The sequence below is a fragment of the Nothobranchius furzeri genome, chromosome 13, assembly GCF_043380555.1.
Source record: "Nothobranchius furzeri strain GRZ-AD chromosome 13, NfurGRZ-RIMD1, whole genome shotgun sequence".
NCBI lineage: Eukaryota > Metazoa > Chordata > Actinopteri > Cyprinodontiformes > Nothobranchiidae > Nothobranchius > Nothobranchius furzeri.
In genome coordinates this window covers 33,848,756-33,868,133 of record NC_091753.1, presented here as the reverse complement: position 1 = coordinate 33,868,133, position 19,378 = coordinate 33,848,756, and the positions used below count along the sequence as shown (strand labels likewise).

At 44.4% G+C, this 19,378-nt stretch overlaps 1 long non-coding RNA gene across 1 annotated transcript; it reads left to right on the top strand.

The window, feature by feature from the left end:
• The first annotated feature begins 6,107 nt into the window (after window positions 1-6,107).
• LOC139062386 (uncharacterized) lies at window positions 6,108-6,801 on the top strand. The gene is made up of 2 exons (XR_011515958.1): window positions 6,108-6,634; window positions 6,701-6,801. It is a non-coding gene; the product is annotated as an uncharacterized lncRNA (long non-coding RNA).
• Window positions 6,802-19,378: the final 12,577 nt, after the last annotated feature.

The window sequence follows — 19,378 nt, the reverse complement described above, 5'->3', positions numbered from 1 at the left end:
CTACCTATCTATCTATCTATCTATCTATCTATCTATCTATCTATCTATCTATCTATCTATCTATCTATCTATCTATCTATCTATCTATCTATCTATCTATCTATCTATCTATCTATCTATCTATCTATCTATCTATCTATCTATCTATCTATCTATCATCTATCTATCTATCTATCGATCTATCGATCTATCGATCTATCTATCTATCTAGCTATCTAGCTATCTAGCTATCTATCTATCTATCTATCTATCTATCTATCTATCTATCTATCTATCTATCTATCTATCTATCTATCTATCTATCTATAGATATCAGAACCCTAATTCAGTGATCAATGGAGTTACTGTAATTACAGAGCCCTGCACAACCATCTTCATTCCACCTCACAATAGGTCACATCTTCTTGACAAAATCTGCTTGGTCAGTGGTTCCAAAGCGGGGGTTCGTTATCCCCCCCCAAAGAGATCCCCATAAGATTACAGGGGTTGCTCACAATTTTGTCTGTAATGAGGCTGTGAGATTGCTAAGATTATATTTTTAAAAGTTAAAAGTATAGAATCCTAATAACACACTCAATAGTACAGTGAACCTCAACTGGTGTGCCGCCAGACCCTTCCACTCAGCCCCCCAATCATATCTATCTATCTATCTATCTATCTATCTATCTATCTATCTATCTATCTATCTATCTATCTATCTATCTATCTATCTATCTATCTATCTATCTATCTATCTATCTATCTATCTGTCTGTCTGTCTGTCTGTCTGTCTGTCTGTCTGTCTGTCTGTCTGTCTGTCTGTCTGTCGCCAGACCCTTCCACTCAGTCCCCCAATCCTAGCTTCCCTACATTGGCTACCTGTTAAATTCAGAATAGATTTTAAGATCCTCCGTCTCACATATGAAGCTCTCAATGATCAAGCTCCATCATATATCAGTGACCTGATTGTTCCATACGTTCCTAACTGAGCACTTCACTCTCAGACTGCAGGTTTACTGGTGGTTCCCAGAATATCTAAAAATAGGATGGGTGTCACGGTCTGGGTTTTTTTCACACACTAATTGGTGTAGAGTCTCATCTCTCCTCTGCAGGTGGGCGTGCCTGGAAGTTGGGAGGCTGCAGGTAATCTGCTGATTAGCTGGCCAGGGATATTTAAGCTCCTGAGAGACGTCTTCACTTCGCTGGATGATTAACTCAACTTGGGTATTTCTCCTAACAGCCAAATCCAAACTAAGCTTTGATTTTGAGAATTTCTGGGTTATGGATTTTTGATTTTTGAGCTCTCTGTGTTTTTGACTGCTTGTTTTGCCTCCTGCAGATATCACCTATCAGTTCACCTCGTTTGCTGCTACCAACCTGGTTTCTTCACTGTCCACTCGTCTCTCAGCGTCCTCCTCTGGTCTTCCCACTCCAGGCTGCCCACCCTCCCTCCTGGATCACCATTACCCTTCATGCTCAGCTCCCTCCTCATTTGGACTCCAAGCTCATCAGCCTCCAGTAAGCCTCCTGCCCTCCCCAGACCGGTCACTCCTCCCTCTCTCACGAGGTCTCACCTCCAACCTGTAAGTTCCATCAGATCCAACATTCAGATTTCCGAGTGCCAGACCTAACTCTCCCTGTTCCTCCAGGATTCTCCACACCCGAACCTCGCTTCTCTGCCGAATACTGCTAGACTTCCTAGCAGCTCCTTCTGTTCTCCTTTTCTAATAAATTATTGTTTGCGATCTTCTTTGACTCTGTGGACTGATTCTGTATGTCGTGGGTTAGGCATCTACCACACAACATGACAGAATCATCCAGCCAGAATCCTAACATCAGTACCGAATCAGTTCCACCTGTTATCACCGAAACCTTATCACAACACAGTTTAGCCCTTCATTCCCTCACCAAACAACTGTCAGACGCTAACCAGACTCTGTTTCAGTTGGGTGCGATGGTTAAACAATTAAGTGAACAGCTCACCAATCCGGAACCCTCTGCTCCTCCTGCTCCGAGTCCGCCCGGACCCGTTACCTCGGCATCATCCATCACGCCCAACTTCCGGGTTGCCTTGTCTCCTCCCCCCGAGACGTTCGACGGGGATCGAAACGTTTGTAGAGGTTTCCTCCTCCAGTGTAACTTGGCTTTCCAACGCTCCCCGGAGTCTTTTGCAACCGACGCAGCCAAGATTTCCTACATTGTCGGATTACTGCGCGGCAAGGCCCTCAGGTGGGCAGAAGCCAAGAGCCGCTCTCCGAACTTCCTTGCGGGCCCATTTACTGAGTTTTTATCCGAGTTTAACTTGACATTTGACAAATCCGAGCCCGCCTCAGAGCTAGCAAAACGGCTCTGGAATCTCCGCCAAGGCAAGCAATCAGTGGCTGACTTCGCCATCGAGTTTAGGACCCTGGCATCGGCTTCCACTCTCGACGAGGATTCATTAAAAGGGGCGTTTTCACAAGCCTTAAACGAGCGCCTCCAAGACCAGCTGGCTTTCTGCCAGGAACCCACAAACCTGGAGGACTTGATAATGCTCTGCAACCGGATCGAGAGGAGACTGAATGACCGTCATAAAGGTAACAATTCGTTTTTTCATCTTCAGACCCATACTCAGTCCAGGGCGGCCCAACCAGCACCATCCTCTCTCCCCAGCGAACCCATGCAGTTGGGCCGGGCTAGACTAAGCCAGGAGGAACGAGATAAAAGAATGAGATCTGGTCTTTGTTTGTACTGTGGCCTAGCTGGCCATTTCGTGTCTGACTGTCCCAAGACTTTAAACTCCAGAGCCCACCAGTAGAACCTAGGATACTGGTGGGCAGTTCATCTGCACTCATGAAGTCTCTGTGTGCTTTAGACTGTTCTTTAACCTTCAGTAAAACCTCAATATCCACCCGAGCCCTGATTGACTCTGGATGTGAACAGGACCTATTAGACCAACTACAAGTTGATCGGCTCGGCATAACCACTATTCCACTCGAGGCCCCAACGAGGGTTGTTTCTTTAGATGGCAGCTTCCTAACCTCTATAACCCATAAAACTGTTCCGGTTAACCTCTCAATCTCTGGCCATCATCATGAATCACTGACCTTTTTTGTTTTTCCATGTCACCAGTCAGAAATCGTCTTGGGGCATCCCTGATTAAGTCTCCACAATCCCCGCATCAACTGGGTGTCTAACAGGGTGGAGGAATGGAGCAACCAATGTCGCGTTTCCTGTCTGGGCACAGCTCGAATCCGCTCTGAGTGCAGAACCCCTGAACAACCACCTCCCGATCTCACTGGTGTCCCCAAGGAATATTTCGACCTACTGCAGGTATTTTCAAAGGATAAAGCTTCCTCCTTACCCCCCCATAGGCCTTTTGATTGTGCTATAGACTTGTTTCCTGGAGCTCCTCTTCCATCTAGCCGTCTCTACAACATCTCAAGACCAGAACGTGAGTGTATGGGGAAAAATACATCTCAGAATCACTCTCAGCTGGCATAATCCGACCGTCTACATCCACTCTGGGAGCGGGGTTCTTCTTTGTTACAAAGAAGGATGGCACTTTCCGACCATGTATCGACTATCGAGGACTCAACCAGATAACAGTAAGACACAAATATCCATTACCTTTGTTATCGTCAACCTTTGAGCCTGTACAAGATGCCTCCATCTTCACCAAACTCGACCTGAGGAACGCATACCACCTCGTCCGAATAAAGGAGGGTGATGAATGGAAGACGGCATTTAAGACACCAGTGGGACATTTCGAGTATTTGGTAATGCTGTTTGGGCTCACCAATGCCCCAGCTGTTTTTCAGTCTTTGGTGAACTCGGTTTTAGCTGATTTTGTGAACAAGTTTGTTACTGTGTATCTTGATGATATCTTGATTTTTTTTCGAGGACACCTGAAGAGCATTCCAAACATGTCCGTGCTGTTCTCCACCGCCTTTTGGAAAATCGCCTCTACGTGAAAGCGGAGAAGTGTGAATTCCATGTCCCGAGTGTGAAGTTCCTGGGTTTTGTTCTGGAGAGTGGGAGACTGGGACCAGATCCCGAGAAGGTCCAAGCGGTACAGAGCTGGCCAACACCCACAACACGTAAGGAGCTGCAAAGATTTCTGGGTTTTGCAAATTTCTACAGATGTTTCATTAAGGGCTACAGCCAGATTGCCAGTCCGCTGACTCAATTAACCTCCATCAAGAGACCTTTTGTTTGGGATTCCACAGCCGAGAGTGCCTTCTCTGCCCTCAAAGACAAGTTTACTCAAGCACCGGTTCTTACCCGACCAGATCCCTATCGGCAATTCACACTCGAGGTGGATGCATCGGATACAGGTGTGAGTGCCGTCCTATCCCAGGTTTCTCCCTCAGACCACCGTCTCCACCCCTGTGCTTTTTTTTCCCGGCGCCTCTCCCCAGCCGAGAGAAACTATGATGTGGGGGACCGGGAGCTCCTGGCCATGAAACTCGCCCTGGAGGAGTGGAGGCACTGGTTGGAGGGAGCTGAGCACCCCATCATCATATGGACAGACCACAAAAACCTAGCCTATTTGAAGGAGGCAAAGAGGTTGAATACCAGACAGTCTAGGTGGTCCTTGTTCTTTTCACGGTTCCATTTTGTCCTCTCTTACAGACCAGGCCCTAAGAACATCAAACCGGACGCCCTATCCCGACAGTTTTCGGCTGACTCCAATCCAGAACCAGCATCCATTCTCCCTCCTGACTGTGTCATTGGGTCCGTAACCTGGGAGGTCCGAGACCAAGTACTTGAGGCCCTCAAGACCACTCCGGGCCCAAGCAAGGTACCCCCAAACACATTATTTGTTCCCCCTTCGGTCAGAAGCAAGGTAATCCACTGGGGGCATACAGCTAGGTTTTCTGTCCATCCTGGGGTTAGTCGTACGGTAGCATTGATCAGACGGACCTTTTGGTGGCCAACTATGTTTAAGGACACTAAGGAGTACATTGCCGCCTGCCAGACCTGTGCCCACAATAAGACCAGTAATCAATCACCCTCTGGCTTACTCAACCCATTACACGTTCCGTCTAGACCATGGTCCCACATCGCCATGGATTTTGTAACTGGCCTGCCTCCTTCTCGTGGCTTCTCAGTAATCATGACAGTAGTTGACCGTTTTTCTAAGGCTTGCCATCTCATCCCCTTAAAGGCCCTCCCTTCAGCTGCAGAATCAGCTGCACTTTTGGTGAAACACATTTTTAGGTTACATGGCATTCTATTCGAAATACTCTCTGATCGAGGTCCCCAGTTCATTTCTCGAGTCTGGAAGGATTTTGCCGCCTGTCTCGGGGCCAAGGTCGCCCTCACCTCCGGATTTCATCCTCAATCTAATGGCCAGTGTGAGAGGATGAATCAGGAACTAGGTGCCATGCTCCGTTGTTTATGTTCTTCCAACCCCTCCCACTGGAGTTTAGAACTACCCTGGATCGAATACGCCCATAACTCGCATGACTCCTCTTCTACCGGGTTGTCTCCTTTCGAGGTCTCCCTTGGTTTTCAGCCCTGCCTGTTCCCTTCTGAGTTTCCCTCCTCAGTCGTCTCCATTCCCCAGTTCCTCAGGAGTGCAAAACGTACCTGGTCAGCCACGCAGAAGGCCCTGCAAAGGACTGCTGACCGTAACCGGCGTTTAGCCGACCGTCACCGGAGGCCGGCTCCAGTCTATGTGCCTGATCAGCGCATCTGGCTGTCGACCCGGGATATTGCGTTGAAGGGCCACTGCAAGAAATTGTCCCCCAAGTTCATCGGCCCCTTCACCATCTCCTCAATCATCAATCCCTCGTCTGTCCGTTTGGAGCTTCCCCCTCATATGAAGGTACATCCTGTTTTTCATGTTTCCTTCCTGAAGCCTGTCTCCTCCAGTCCCCTTTGCCCTCCTCCTGCTCCTCCGGTTCGGTTGGCTGATGGGGGTCTCGGTTTTCGGGTCCGGTGCCTCCTGGACGTTAGGCGTCGTGGCCGAGGTCTCCAGTATCTGGTGGAATGGGAGGGCTATGGGCCCGAGCACAGGCAATGGGTCCCGGGGTCCTGGATTGACGACCCCTCCCTCATTAGGGATTTTGAGGCTGCCCGGTCTGCCTCCTCCTCCTCTGCCAGGACGCCGTGTGGCGTCCCTTGAGGCGGGGGTACTGTCACGGTCTGGGGTTTTTTCACACACTAATTGGTGTAGAGTCTCATCTCTCCTCTGCAGGTGGGCGTGCCTGGAAGTTGGGAGGCTGCAGGTAATCTGCTGATTAGCTGGCCAGGGATATTTAAGCTCCTGAGAGACGCCTTCACTTCGCTGGATGATTAACTCAACTTGGGTATTTCTCCTAACAGCCAAATCCAAACTAAGCTTTGATTTTGAGAATTTCTGGGTTATGGATTTTTGATTTTTGAGCTCTCTGTGTTTTTGACTGCTTGTTTTGCCTCCTGCAGATATCACCTATCAGTTCACCTCGTTTGCTGCTACCAACCTGGTTTCTTCACTGTCCACTCATCTCTCAGCGTCCTCCTCTGGTCTTCCCACTCCAGGCTGCCCACCCTCCCTCCTGGATCACCATTACCCTTCATGCTCAGCTCCCTCCTCATTTGGACTCCAAGCTCATCAGCCTCCAGTAAGCCTCCTGCCCTCCCCAGACCGGTCACTCCTCCCTCTCTCACGAGGTCTCACCTCCAACCTGTAAGTTCCATCAGATCCAACATTCAGATTTCCGAGTGCCAGACCTAACTCTCCCTGTTCCTCCAGGATTCTCCACACCCGAACCTCGCTTCTCTGCCGAATACTGCTAGACTTCCTAGCAGCTCCTTCTGTTCTCCTTTTCTAATAAATTATTGTTTGCGATCTTCTTTGACTCTGTGGACTGATTCTGTATGTCGTGGGTTAGGCATCTACCACACAACATGACAATGGGGGGCAGATCTTTTAGTTATCAGGCTCCTCTCCTGTGGAACCAGCTCCCAGTCTTAGTCTGTGAGGCTGACACCTTGTCTACTTTTAAGAATAGGCTTAAAACATTTTTATTTGATAGGGCCTATGGTTAAAATCTGATGTTAGCCTAAATCTGGACAAGTGGGGGAGTAGAGGGAGGTGGAGTGTACAGTCGGTAAAGACGGCTCTCCCTTGCCCTCCCTCCAACATGCCTACATCTAAATAGGATAGATTATCCAGAGTTATCTCTGTAGTTACGCTGCTATAGGCTTAGACTGCTGGAGGATACACTGACCACTTCTCACACTCTACTGCTTTCTTCTACAGTCTGCTCTTTAACTGTACTATTTTGTCCAATTTCAGCTGTTAACTTTATTTTTCTCTAAGTGTTTTTCTCCCCAGAGGATGCTACAATGATGTTCTGCTGAGCTGTGGCGGCCTCATGGAGGGGGCCATCGTCTAGCACACTGCTGCTAACCACTTAAACATTCTCCCTCTCCTGATAACTTTTTGTTTCCTTGACGTTGGATGTGCTACTGCTAGTTTACCCGTTTAACAATAGATTTACTAGGATAAATACAATAAAGTTTATCTCTCGCCAAATAGAATATTTACAAAGCAATCACGTGTGTGTGTGTGTGTGTGTGTGTGTGTGTGTGTGTGTGTGTGTGTGTGTGTGTGTGTCTCGATCCCCAGTGAGTCGTGGTGGATGGCTGCTTATACTGAGCCAGGATCCTCTGGAGGGTTCTTCCTGTTAAAAGGGAGTTTTCCTCTCCACTGTCGCTATATGCTTGCGTAGTATGACGATTGCTGTAAAGTCACTGACAGTAGACTACGAAACATTTTTTCCGATAAGCTTAATGAACTGACCTGAATTGGAATGTTTATTATGCGAAGTGCCTTGAGATGACTCTTGTCGTGATTTGGCGCTTTGTAAATAAAATTGAATTGAATTGAATTTGGGCCCTAACGCCCCACAATTATGGGACTTGGAAGTTTAGCAGCAAAATTCATGCCCCATACATTAATAATTGTTTACATTCTTCAAAAACAAATAAAGCTACAACCAAAACTGTTTAGAAAGAAGCCATTGTAAATAGTAATAAATTACAGTAAGACACAATAATAATTTACCTTTATTTTAGAAGAGCACCTGGCACTCACGGTGTCCATCCATCCATCCATTTTCTGAACCCGCTTGTCCATGCAGGGTCGCGTGGGGGAGGGGGTGGTGCCTATCTCCAGCGGTTAATGGGCAATCAGGCGGGCTACACCCTGGACAGAGTGCCAGTCCATCACAGGGCAACACAGAGACACACAGGACAAACAATCATGCACAGACACACTCACACCTAGCGACAATTAGAAAATTAGGACAATAGACAGACCAATCGACCTAACCCCAAAATTCCACTGTCTCCACTCCGCCTCCGCTTTCCGCTGCCACTCGCTTCCGAACTCAAATTATACTGTACCCGCTCTACAACGGCTCTGCTCCGGTGCGGAGACCTGAGGTGTGTAAACAGGCATTGCCCCGGTTGTGTGGGAGAAGCATCGAAATGAACTGTTTAATCTGCCCATCATTTGTGTTGAGAGATCAGCAGTGTTTGGATCAACAAAGTGTGACTACTTTGATAGTGGAAACTGTATTTATGGCTTACTTTTTTGTATTTAAAGTTCAGCCGCCATTGATAGTTGTTATAAGTTGTTAAACCTGTGCATATAAAGCAAAAAACGCTTTTTGTTTATCGACTTATTGTGAAATAACGGAAGTTGTGCTTGCTCCTTTTCCTGTTGGGCGGTTGGGATTTCTGTCCATTGACTGCGGAGGTGCTCCGGCGTCCGGCAAAAATAGAATCAGTCCTATTTTTGCCAGATGGTGGAACGGCGGGCGGCGCACTGCGCCGCAGTAGTGGAACAACTCTGATTGACTACAATGGGACTGTTTTAGCTGCGGAGTTCGTACTGGAGCGGAGCGCAGCGGAGCGGAGCGGAGATAGTGGAATTTTGGGGTTACAGTCATGTTTTTGGACTGTGGGAGGAAGCTGGACGTACCCGGAGAGAACCCACGCATGCACAGGGAGAACACGCAAACTCCAGGCCGGAAAGCGCCAGGACCTTCTTGATGCAAGGCAACAGCTCTAACCACTGCGCTCTAACAGCCGCGCTCATGGTGTCTGCTGGAAAAATCCGGCCCTTGAACAAATTTAGTTGAGGATCCCTGCAATAGTACAATCAAAACTCTGTATAAGAGTCATTACACTGTATGGTTGTAAAAAGTTTGCAATTACAGTTTTTCTCAGTTGCTTTGGTGCATTTCACAACAGTTAGTTCAACCTCCACAACCTGTAGTCGTTTTGGCACAACCTAGTGGCGGTTTCATGTTCATTTGCCTTTGGACATGAAGCAGTTGAGTAAGTACAAATGTCTAAAGAATGGTCACTTTTGACTTGCTATTCTTCACTATCTCCTTGCTTTTATCATGAATGTCACAATTATTTATACTTGTACCGGCTGAATAGTCACTGTCCTTACAACTAATAGTCTTCATTTCATTGCTTGTGCCATTGCACTCAAAACTGTTGAACTTCTTGTCAAACAATTTGTACACCCATTTTGAAACCCCTATTTTAAGGAGTTTCCATGGAAATCTCCATAAATTACTTTTCTCAGGTGAACCTTATCTCATACTAATGAAAATTGGTGTGTGTCCTGGTGACAATCGGACAATGTATGTAGTGGTTTGGGATAATGTTAGCTTCCATCACGCTGCTGTAGTCACGCAGTGGTTTGCAGCACACGCCAAGATGCTTATGGAGTTTCTTCCTCCTTACACTCCATTCCTAAATCCAACTGAAGAGTTTTCTCTTCCTGGAGGTGGAAGATATATGACAGGCATCCACATACCCAAATGGTCCTGCTAGCAGCTATGGATGCAGCTTGTGATGACATCACAGCAGAGTCCTGCAGAGGGTGGATTCGACACTCCAGAAGATACTTTCCCCGATGCATCGATAGAGCTGACATTCCCTGTGATGTTGATGGCAGACAGGCGGGAACGTCTAGATATCAATGATTGATATGCAGCAGTGTCTGTTCAGTTTATTTGTGGTTCATAACTTCTGCAGTAAGGTTTACTGTCTAAGTGAGTTTATGTTTGCTGTAAAATGTTTGTTTTACTGTATTTCCCCAGTTGCACAATGCTGTGAACAGTTTCAATTAAACATTATCAAGAGTACATATGAAGTGTCTTGATTTTCCTTTACAATTTATGGTTTTCAACATGCCATGCATGCTGTCCAGACTTGACGTATCATTGGGAAGCACCTACAAAGAAATCCATCACAATGAGAACACGTTCAGTCCATTTGATTTTGTGACCAAAGGTGCTGGTGTAATGACTTGTGATTGTGACAGCCCTGACACTTTGATTGATATAAGTACTTGCATTTGATGAATATATTATCAGTTTTGATTAAGGGACTTGCTTTTGAAGCATTGACTTATTTTGAGCAACTGACTTGCTTTTGAACAACTGACTTTTCTTTTTGATGAAGTGACTCACTTTTGCAAGTTATCCACCATGTTTTGCAGTTTGCACTAATTGTTTTGAGAAGAGCCTTAGTAGTGGTGCAGAGATCAATTCTGTTGTGAGAAATGCACCAAAGCAACTGAGAAAAACTATAATCACTTTTACTGTGTTTACGCAGAAAGGGTTTGGGGGTCTGGGCTTGTCCTGGACACAGGCAACGGGGTCCTCAAGGAAAGATGGTTGGGAACTACTCAGTCACCGTGAACTTGTGCAGATTTCAGCTGGTATAGTATAGGTTGTGACACGGCCTAAGTAAAGTTCTGTCTTTGTGTCAATACCTGCATTGATTAAACTGCTGCGGTGGAGTTAAAGCAGTCTTAAAGAGGCATTGGCGTTAACACACAGAACCCAAGAATATATTTGCTTTTACGACACCATCTGTTTATATAGCACCTTAAAAACCTCATTGGGTGGAAACCTTACAGCTGACTTAGTAAGCTCATTACATTCTTCATTTCCTGTTATGGTGGCTCAGGTGGATGTAAAATCTCGGTTGAGACTTCAGTAAAGAGAACTATTGATGTTCTGGATTCGAAACCAAAGTGGAAGAGATCTAGAGCTAGAACAAACCCTTCCATTGTTCCAGCACTTAGTGATTCAGCTCACAAGATGTTAAGTGTTGAAGAAAATTAACTGGATGGTCAATAAGCTATTTGTCAGCTTCAGGGATTTCAATTCCAGCTTCATAATGACCTGTTTCCACGTGAAACCTGAAAACTCCCTGATTGGATTGTTCTGAGGCGACCGGACCAGAACCAGAACATTTTAATGGTCCCAAAAATCTGCAGGCATGAGGAAAAGGAAAAGAACAGTTGTTCTCAGCTGAATCCTTCAGTGCTACAACAGATTTATAATTTCACACAGAATTATTTTGTTAAAATCCCTGCAGGTTTTTATTCTGTATAATCTATAATTTTGTCTATTCTGTGATGCAAAAGTGGAACATCAGCCACTCATCCTAAACCTGTTTAGTCTGTAATTTCATTCAGTCCTTCTTAAAGGGTCGAGGACAGAAACATTCACCATTTACTATTAGGTTGGACCCCCATTGCCTTCAGACCTGTCTTAAAGCTTCATGTCATGGACTTGGCCATGGGCGGACTGGGACAATAAGTCAGGCTGGGAATTTGAGGTCATCCCAGGCCACAACCCAATTATTGCAAAACACTAAAGGTTAGTCAGGTTGGGCGCCTGCTGATTTAAAAGTGTAAAGCAACAAAAGTAATGCTTCACATGTTCCCTGAATCTTTCCTCTACAATATAAACGCAGGTCCTTCAAAAAAAATTAGCATATTGTGATGAAGTTCATTATTTTCTGTAATGTACTGATAAACATATGTATTAGATTCATTGCACACAACTGAAGTAGTTCAAGCCTTTAGTTGTTTCTAATATTGATAAATTTGGCATTCAGCTCATGAAAACCTAAAATTTCTATCTAAAAAAATTAGCATATCATGAAATGAATTTTTTTTTCTTCAAGGCACTCGCGGAGTACAGACGCTTCTCTCTTTTGCTCCCTTATCTTTTTTTTCCCCAAGGCTCTTTGTCCTGTCTGCCCACAGAGCGCTTTTCTGCATTTCTTCTGAAAAACCCTATTTTTACTAACCATGGATTTGAAAAATTGGTCATTCAATGCGATCGATAAGATTTTTTCAACAATGAGAACGGAACAGGGGGCTCCCACATGTCCACAGGGGACACACCCGGTGGGATATATGCTGGATTCCTGGAAGGAGTGGAAGATCATATGCCTCAGCCAGCTGTCCATTGAGGATATCGAAGACGTGTGGATATTCGGCCTGATGATCACTGGATTTCTCCTGATTGTAGTGGGAGGATATCTGGTTTTCTGGAAATTTGGGAAGACTGGAGCGATTGGAGGGCGACCCGCACCCACGGAAAGCACCATCCGTGTGGAGACTTCTCACACTGGGACGTTACTCGAGGTGAATCATAAGCTGGACAATGTTCTAGCTGCGATACCGGTATTAGTGCGCAAAATGGATGTCATCTCGGAGAGAGTCACCGGACGGTACGGACAGGTTTAAAAACTCAAAATTGGCTTCACTGAAGGACTGGAATCATCAGTTTAAAGACTGAAGGCAGAGAGGAAAATTATCTCAGCCTGACCCAAACAAATTCTTGTTATCTGAATCCGACGTCCTGGTAGCCTTGAACGGGGAGCAACAACCCCCCACGAAGGAAAGCAGACAGACGCTGTGAAAACCCGACAACCCCCCCCCCCCCCCACACACACACACACACCTTCGGATTGGTGGACTTCAGCCTGGCGAGGTCATCAATCTGCAGGAGTCAGTGTGCTCTTCGCTTCTCCCAAGATCTCCCTCCCACCTGTGACTGTACAGCAGATGAGTACCATAGATGGCTGCTCTCGCTGGGGGAAACAGGCACCGTGTTCAGGTATGTGCAGAAAATGGGCTACGGGTGCCGTATTTCCCAGGCCAAGCCACTTTTGAACCAGAAACAGCGGTAGAAGCACCTGACCTGGGCTACAGAGAAGCAGCACTGGACTGTTGCTCAGTGGTCCAAAGTACTTTTTTCAGATGAAAGCAAATTGTGCATGTCATTCAATAATCAAGGTGCCAGAGTCTGGAGGAAGACTGGGCAGAGGGAAATGCCAAAATGCCTGAAGTCCAGTGTCAAGTACTGTACCCCCAGTCAGTGATGGTCTGGGGTGCCATGTCAGCTGCTGGTGTTGGTCCACTGTGTTTTGTCAAGGGCAGGGTCAATGCAGCTAGCTATCAGAAGATTTTGGAGCACTTCATGCTTCCATCTGCTGAAAAGCTTCATGTAGATGAAGATTTCATTTTTCAGCACGACCTGGCACCTGCTCACAGTGCCAAAACCACTGGTAAATGGTTTACTGACCATGGTATTACTGGGCTCAATTGGCCTGCCAACTCTCCTGACCTGAACCCCATAGAGAATCTGTGGAATATTGTGAAGAGAAAGTTGAGAGACGCAAAACCCAACAATCTGGATGAGCTTAAGGCCGCTATCGAAGCATCCTGGGCCTCTATAACACCTTGGCAGTGCCACAGGCTGATTGCCTCCATGCCACGCCACATTGAAGCAGTCATTTCTGCAAAAGGATTCCCGACCAAGTATTGAGTGCATAACTGAACATAATAAATAGAAGATTGACGTTTTTTGTATTAAAAACACTTTTCTTTTATTGGTCGGATGAAATATGCTAATTTTTTGAGATAGGAATTTATGGTTTTCATGAGCTGTACGCCAAAATCATCAATATTAGAAACAATAAAAGGCTTGAATTACTTCAGTTGTGTGTAATGAATCTAATATACATGAAAGTCTAATGTTTATCAGTACATTATAGACAATAATGAACTTGAAATATGCAAATTGTTTGAGAAGAACCTGTATTTGTGTTCTGCAGCGCGTTGCCAAACCCTGACAAAGTAAGAGGAGGGGGTGTCTCTGTGGCCAGTTTGCGCCGTTTCTGTGAGCATCAGGAGAGCAAATGCCCTGATGAGCTGCATGAGAGTGTAGGGTTTGGTAAATTGAGTGCTTAAAGAGCTCAACATGTATTACCTCTACTTATGACCAATAAGCTGTGATACGCTATATAAATATAGAATATCAACCTGCTTTGTCTTTACTGTATTTAATCAGAAGATTCTAGGGTTCTTTGTTTTATTAAGGGATTGTAAACACTTCGTTTTGATTCAGAAAACAGTCAGGTTTATAAAAGTAAGAATTTATTTTACAAACAATTAAAACATGACAGGTTAACCAACATTTACTGTGATGGATGGAACTAGATGTGATGTATGAAACCTATGTGTGAATGCGGTGTTATCAGAACTTCCGTATCTAGGAGAGCTGAGTTCTGGATGTAAAAGAATTTGGTTTGTGTTACGCTATAAAGTTGATTATCATTAAAAGCACATCAGACGCAATCTGTCATGTCATGCGTACCCACTCAAAGACGCTTGTGATAGATCTGGAATGTTGAAGTCCTCGGACTTCCAGGTACAGAGATCCGGAGAAGAAACAGCGGCACTACTAGACCGGTCTTAGAGTTGTCTCCAGGTCACAACAGACGGATGGAACCGCGTGTCTGGGACTCTTAAGGAGTCTAAACAATACATATCAGCTTGTTCTGCAGGAACTGTTTGCTGTATCAGCTTCACAGGTGCAAAAAGATTTTGACGACGTGTCAAAAGCTTTGATGGGTTAGAGAGGGTTTTGCTTCAGATGGCCGGTCTGAAGCTTTTCTCAAGAACTGATGAATCACCAGAGTGATCCGGTTTTAATGTTCTCAGTTATGATTTGTGTAGCCAACCAGAGGTTGACAAGTTGAGGAATATTACCAAGAGAACTCCGAAACACGCCTTCTTTCATCCGGATGCTCTGATCTGGGGTAAAGGGCTGTCTGTGTCATGCGTTTAACTTAACTTTACTTTGTTCTTGTGTGAGTGCAAATGGTGATGACCTTGTCATATAAACATGCTGAAACATATATCAATCAATGTAATCATAACATAACATTCATTTCACACTTCAATCATTGAGCACAGCTTAATAAAAGTATTTCATTATATTATAATTATTATAATTAGCAATAAACAAATGTCTATTTAAAGATTATTTAACTTATAAGTTTTAGAAGTTCATATTTAATTTAAGAAATCATTCTTTGATTTAGTCTCTAATCCGAGCTGCGAGTGTTCCTTATTTAGAGGCATGAAGAGTCCTGTAGGATGATTAGCAAAGCTTGGACCTTGAGGAGAGAACATTATTGTTGACAATTCGTTATCTGTGTTCAGAGCTGCAGAGAGGCTCTGAGTTCCAGCTGATGGGATGAAGGCAGGCCGATTTAAAGGGAACACATGCATTCTCGTGTCTCCATTTTGACCAGATGTTGAATGGTCAAACTGTGCCTAAAAACTGACAATTGCTGGATGTTACAAGAGATTGCTCTTTTAGATATCAAGCACTTCATGACCGTCGGCAATCACGGAGTAGGCCAGATCAGCAGCTAGGCCACCGGGAAATCTCCAGGTGCTCCTGATTGCCAGTCCGCCTTTGGACTGGACTGAGATCTGGTGTCTGTGGAGGCCGTTGGAGTCCAGTGGACTCATAGTCATAAATCAGTTAGAGGTGTTCTGAGCTTTGTGACATGGTGCATTATCCTGCTGGAAGTAGCCATCAGAAGATGGGTTCATTGTGATCATAGAGGGATGGACGTGGCCAGCAAGACTCAGGTAGGCTGTGGTGTTGAAAGCAGGCTCAGGTGGTACTCAGGAGTCCAGAGTGGTTCAAGCCAGGATGGATCCATGCTTTCATGTTGGTGACACCAAATTCTGACCTGACCATCTGAATGTTGCAGCTGAAATCCAGACTATAGGAAAGGAAAGGCATTACCGTCTCTTCTGTCCAGTTTTGCTGATCCTGTGTTAATTCGACTCTCAGTTTCCAGTTCTTAGCTGACAGGAGTGACACCTGCAGTGAGGGCTAGATGACTGAAGAGTAGCTGCATGTGAACAAAAGAAATCCTAATTTAGCCTTTTTTTAAAACTTACTAATGTAATCTGTTTAGCCTTTAAATGTTTTTGTGAAATTATTTAATTCAGGCAGCAAATCTTTGTCAGAGATGATGGACCTTTGTGACTTTTTGACAAAACTAGCATGTTAAATAATTTTAGAGCATGTTTGGGAATTGCTGACAAGTCTGGGTTTGAAATGCAAATCAGTTAATATTTAGAGGTTTTAAATTTGGGCTGCGTGTCTCATTGAAAAGAAAATGTTTTTCTTGTATTGTGTCTGACAAACAGATGTTTGGACCTGGATTATATTTACAAAGTCAACAGAACATCTGACATTAGGTAAGGATTTTTTAAATTCAGATTTGTTTGTGTTTCCACTTCTGCTAATATGCTGAAACACTCTTTTCCATTCGAACCATTCAGGGAACTTTAATCTCAGCTGATCATTAAACATGCATTAATAATGCATTCTTGACTTCCTTCATTGCACGTTTAACATTCACCTGCAGTGTTTAATGTGTGCTCATCCTGTCAAAACCAACTGTCCTGCTTTTATTTCCCCAGCCTTTGCCTTAGACGAGATTTTGTGGAAACAATCAATAAAAACCAATTTGTTCAGAGCAGATACTTAACACGCACTCTCTTTTCTGCTTTCAGCCAAAAATCATTTTCACTCTAGATATCCTGATCTCCTGCTTTGTTGCCAAGGAAACCAGACAATCGAGAGTGATCACCATGAAGGTGTGGATCCCTGCAGCATAGCGGTCATAAAAGGTGTAACTCTCAGAGGTCACACAGCGATTGTGATCAGCATCGAGCAGAATTAACAGGCTTGGTTTTTCTGTTGTGTCAAGTCCTTGCTGAAGTTAAGCTGCACATTTTGATAAGCAGAAATAGCCGTTTTGTTATGGTATGGACACAAAGAAACCTCATCAAGTGATTTGTTTTCCCTCAGCCCCCATCATGAACACTGCACACCTCCTTTGGGTAATCAGTTATCAGTTCACCTGTTCATGTAATCACCATCCCAAACTTTAAAGGCCCTATTTCCTGTAAATATTAACATTTTGGAGCTTTTGACCTTTTATTATGTCTTCTTGAAAAACACCCCAAAGTAGTTTCTAGATTCTCACATGCATTTGTCGGTCTCAGCTGCTTCTTCCCTTCAGCTATTGCAAAAGCCTGGATGAGACATTGTTGCATCCTCATGCCCTGTTTCTACCCATCCAGGTAGTCTCATCTGGATTCCTTCTTCTCTGGTCTGTAAACACTAACACACAGTCTCTTCGTGTAGCAGGTAGTTTAATCTCCAGAGTTGGGAAGAAGTGACTCATTTGTTATCTTGTCTGTGCTTTCCACAATGCCCAGAACACAATAATGATTTTTTTGTCTGTGAGAGCTACAGGATCCTTGTCCAGTAATCCTGAAGAATCAGCAGAAATGGTTGGATTTTATCTCCAGGAGTGCTCCAAAACTGAGCCAGAATATGACTGTGAATTCACAGACTGCTTGTTAAACTCTGCCGGTCTGCAATTGTGTATTATTGTGGAATTCACACAGGTGGAGGTGAGGTTTCATTGAATCCAAACACCTTATTTTTGGGTTGAAGAAAAGGCTCTGGAAAATAACATATTTGATTAAAAAAATGACATCTCAGTGGTGCCGACAGTAATATTTTGTTATATATTATGTCTACCATTACGCTGTCAGATATACACGAGCTTTTAGGTCCAACACATCCTCCTCGTCTCCCTATTGTTTCCTTGTTGCTTGACCACCAGATATCTTAGTTCCCTGTCCTGTTCTTCTCAAAAGCACTTGTTCATTTTGACTCCTGGGGTCTCATTTCTAAAGCTTGGTTACGCACAAAACGAGGTCGGAAAACTGCGTAAGCAACTTTGGGATTTATATAAGAAAACATAGCAGAAAAATGTGTGCAACTTTAAGTAGACTAAGGACCTGGCTTATGCATATTTTGGATGTGGAGAGCACCTGCAGTGCTGCTGCTGCTGCGAAGCATAAAATTAAGAATTCCAGCAGCATTACCACTTGTACCGCTTTGTGCGCACACAGAAGAAAATCTGTGCAGCTGCATCTTGGTTCCAACACAGACACATCATGATGAACTGCTTAATTAGTTTGCATCAAACTTAGTTTGATGAGTGCTTTTTGTAGGTATTTTCTCCCTCTAGTGAAGGATATAGGTATTGCCAATGACAAGAGGCCATTTTATTATTGATTTAGTATCGTAAAACGACTTCATAAATAGAATGATTGTCTAAAAACTGTTAGAATAGAAAATCCTTTTATCGTCCCTCTCTAGAAACGTTTTGGTGTTACAGCAGCAAATTGGATTCACAACGTGAGTAAAGAAGAATAAAAATAATTAATAACCTTTACAGTGAAAAATACTGTATGCAAGAAATCCCTAAAAGATTCATTTGAACTAACACTAAACACTGGTGCTATATTTACAGGAAGTGTGTGCATGGATGAGTGGTGCAGTGGTTAACACTGCCGCCTTGCAGCAAGAAGGTCCCAGGTTCATATCCCGGTATGGGGTCTTTCTGCATAGAGTTGACATGTGCATGGGTTTTCTCCAAGTAATCTGGCTTCCTCCCACGGTCCAAAAACATGACTGCCAAGTTCATTGGTCTGTCAAAATGATCCTTAGGTGTGAGCGTGTGCTTGCATGGTTGTTAGTCCTGTGCTCTCTAGCAAACCTGTCCACGGTGTACCCTGCCTGCTTGCCTGTGGACTACTAGAGACAGTCTAACAACCCTACGTGGATAAGTGGGTACAGAAAATGGATGGATGGAGTGATTTTAGACTTTTTTTGTGCTTCCAGCTCTAAAGGGTTATTATTATTTTTAAAATAATTTTCTTGAGCCAGTACGTGCTAACATGACCCTTTACAGGGTTAATGAAATATCACTCAGGCCTCCGCTGCCCCCTGTGGCCAGAATGCCACATTTGCAAACTTTAAAGTGCCAGTCCGGTTGGTTGAACCTAGAAAAAAAGTGGAGCTGACATACCTGGTGCTGCATTCTGCTTCCAGCATGTTTCCTGCATGTTTTAGATCTTGAACACAGCAGCTTTGTTTAATTTTGTGATGAATCACATGAATACATTTCAGCTGTTAAATTAAGGTGTTAAAAAGACGAACGCACAGCGAGGAGATACTTTTTGCTTTTGGTTCTACCAAATGGACACTAGGGGGTGCTAAAAGCAAGCCAATGCTGCCTAGGGTCCCTATAATTATTTAACTACATCCTTCATTCAAAGCTCTGATTTGATGGTAAATTGTCCTCAGAAACATTCACAAGTGCATCATGCTTGAACTTAAAAACAAGCTGTGCAGATATG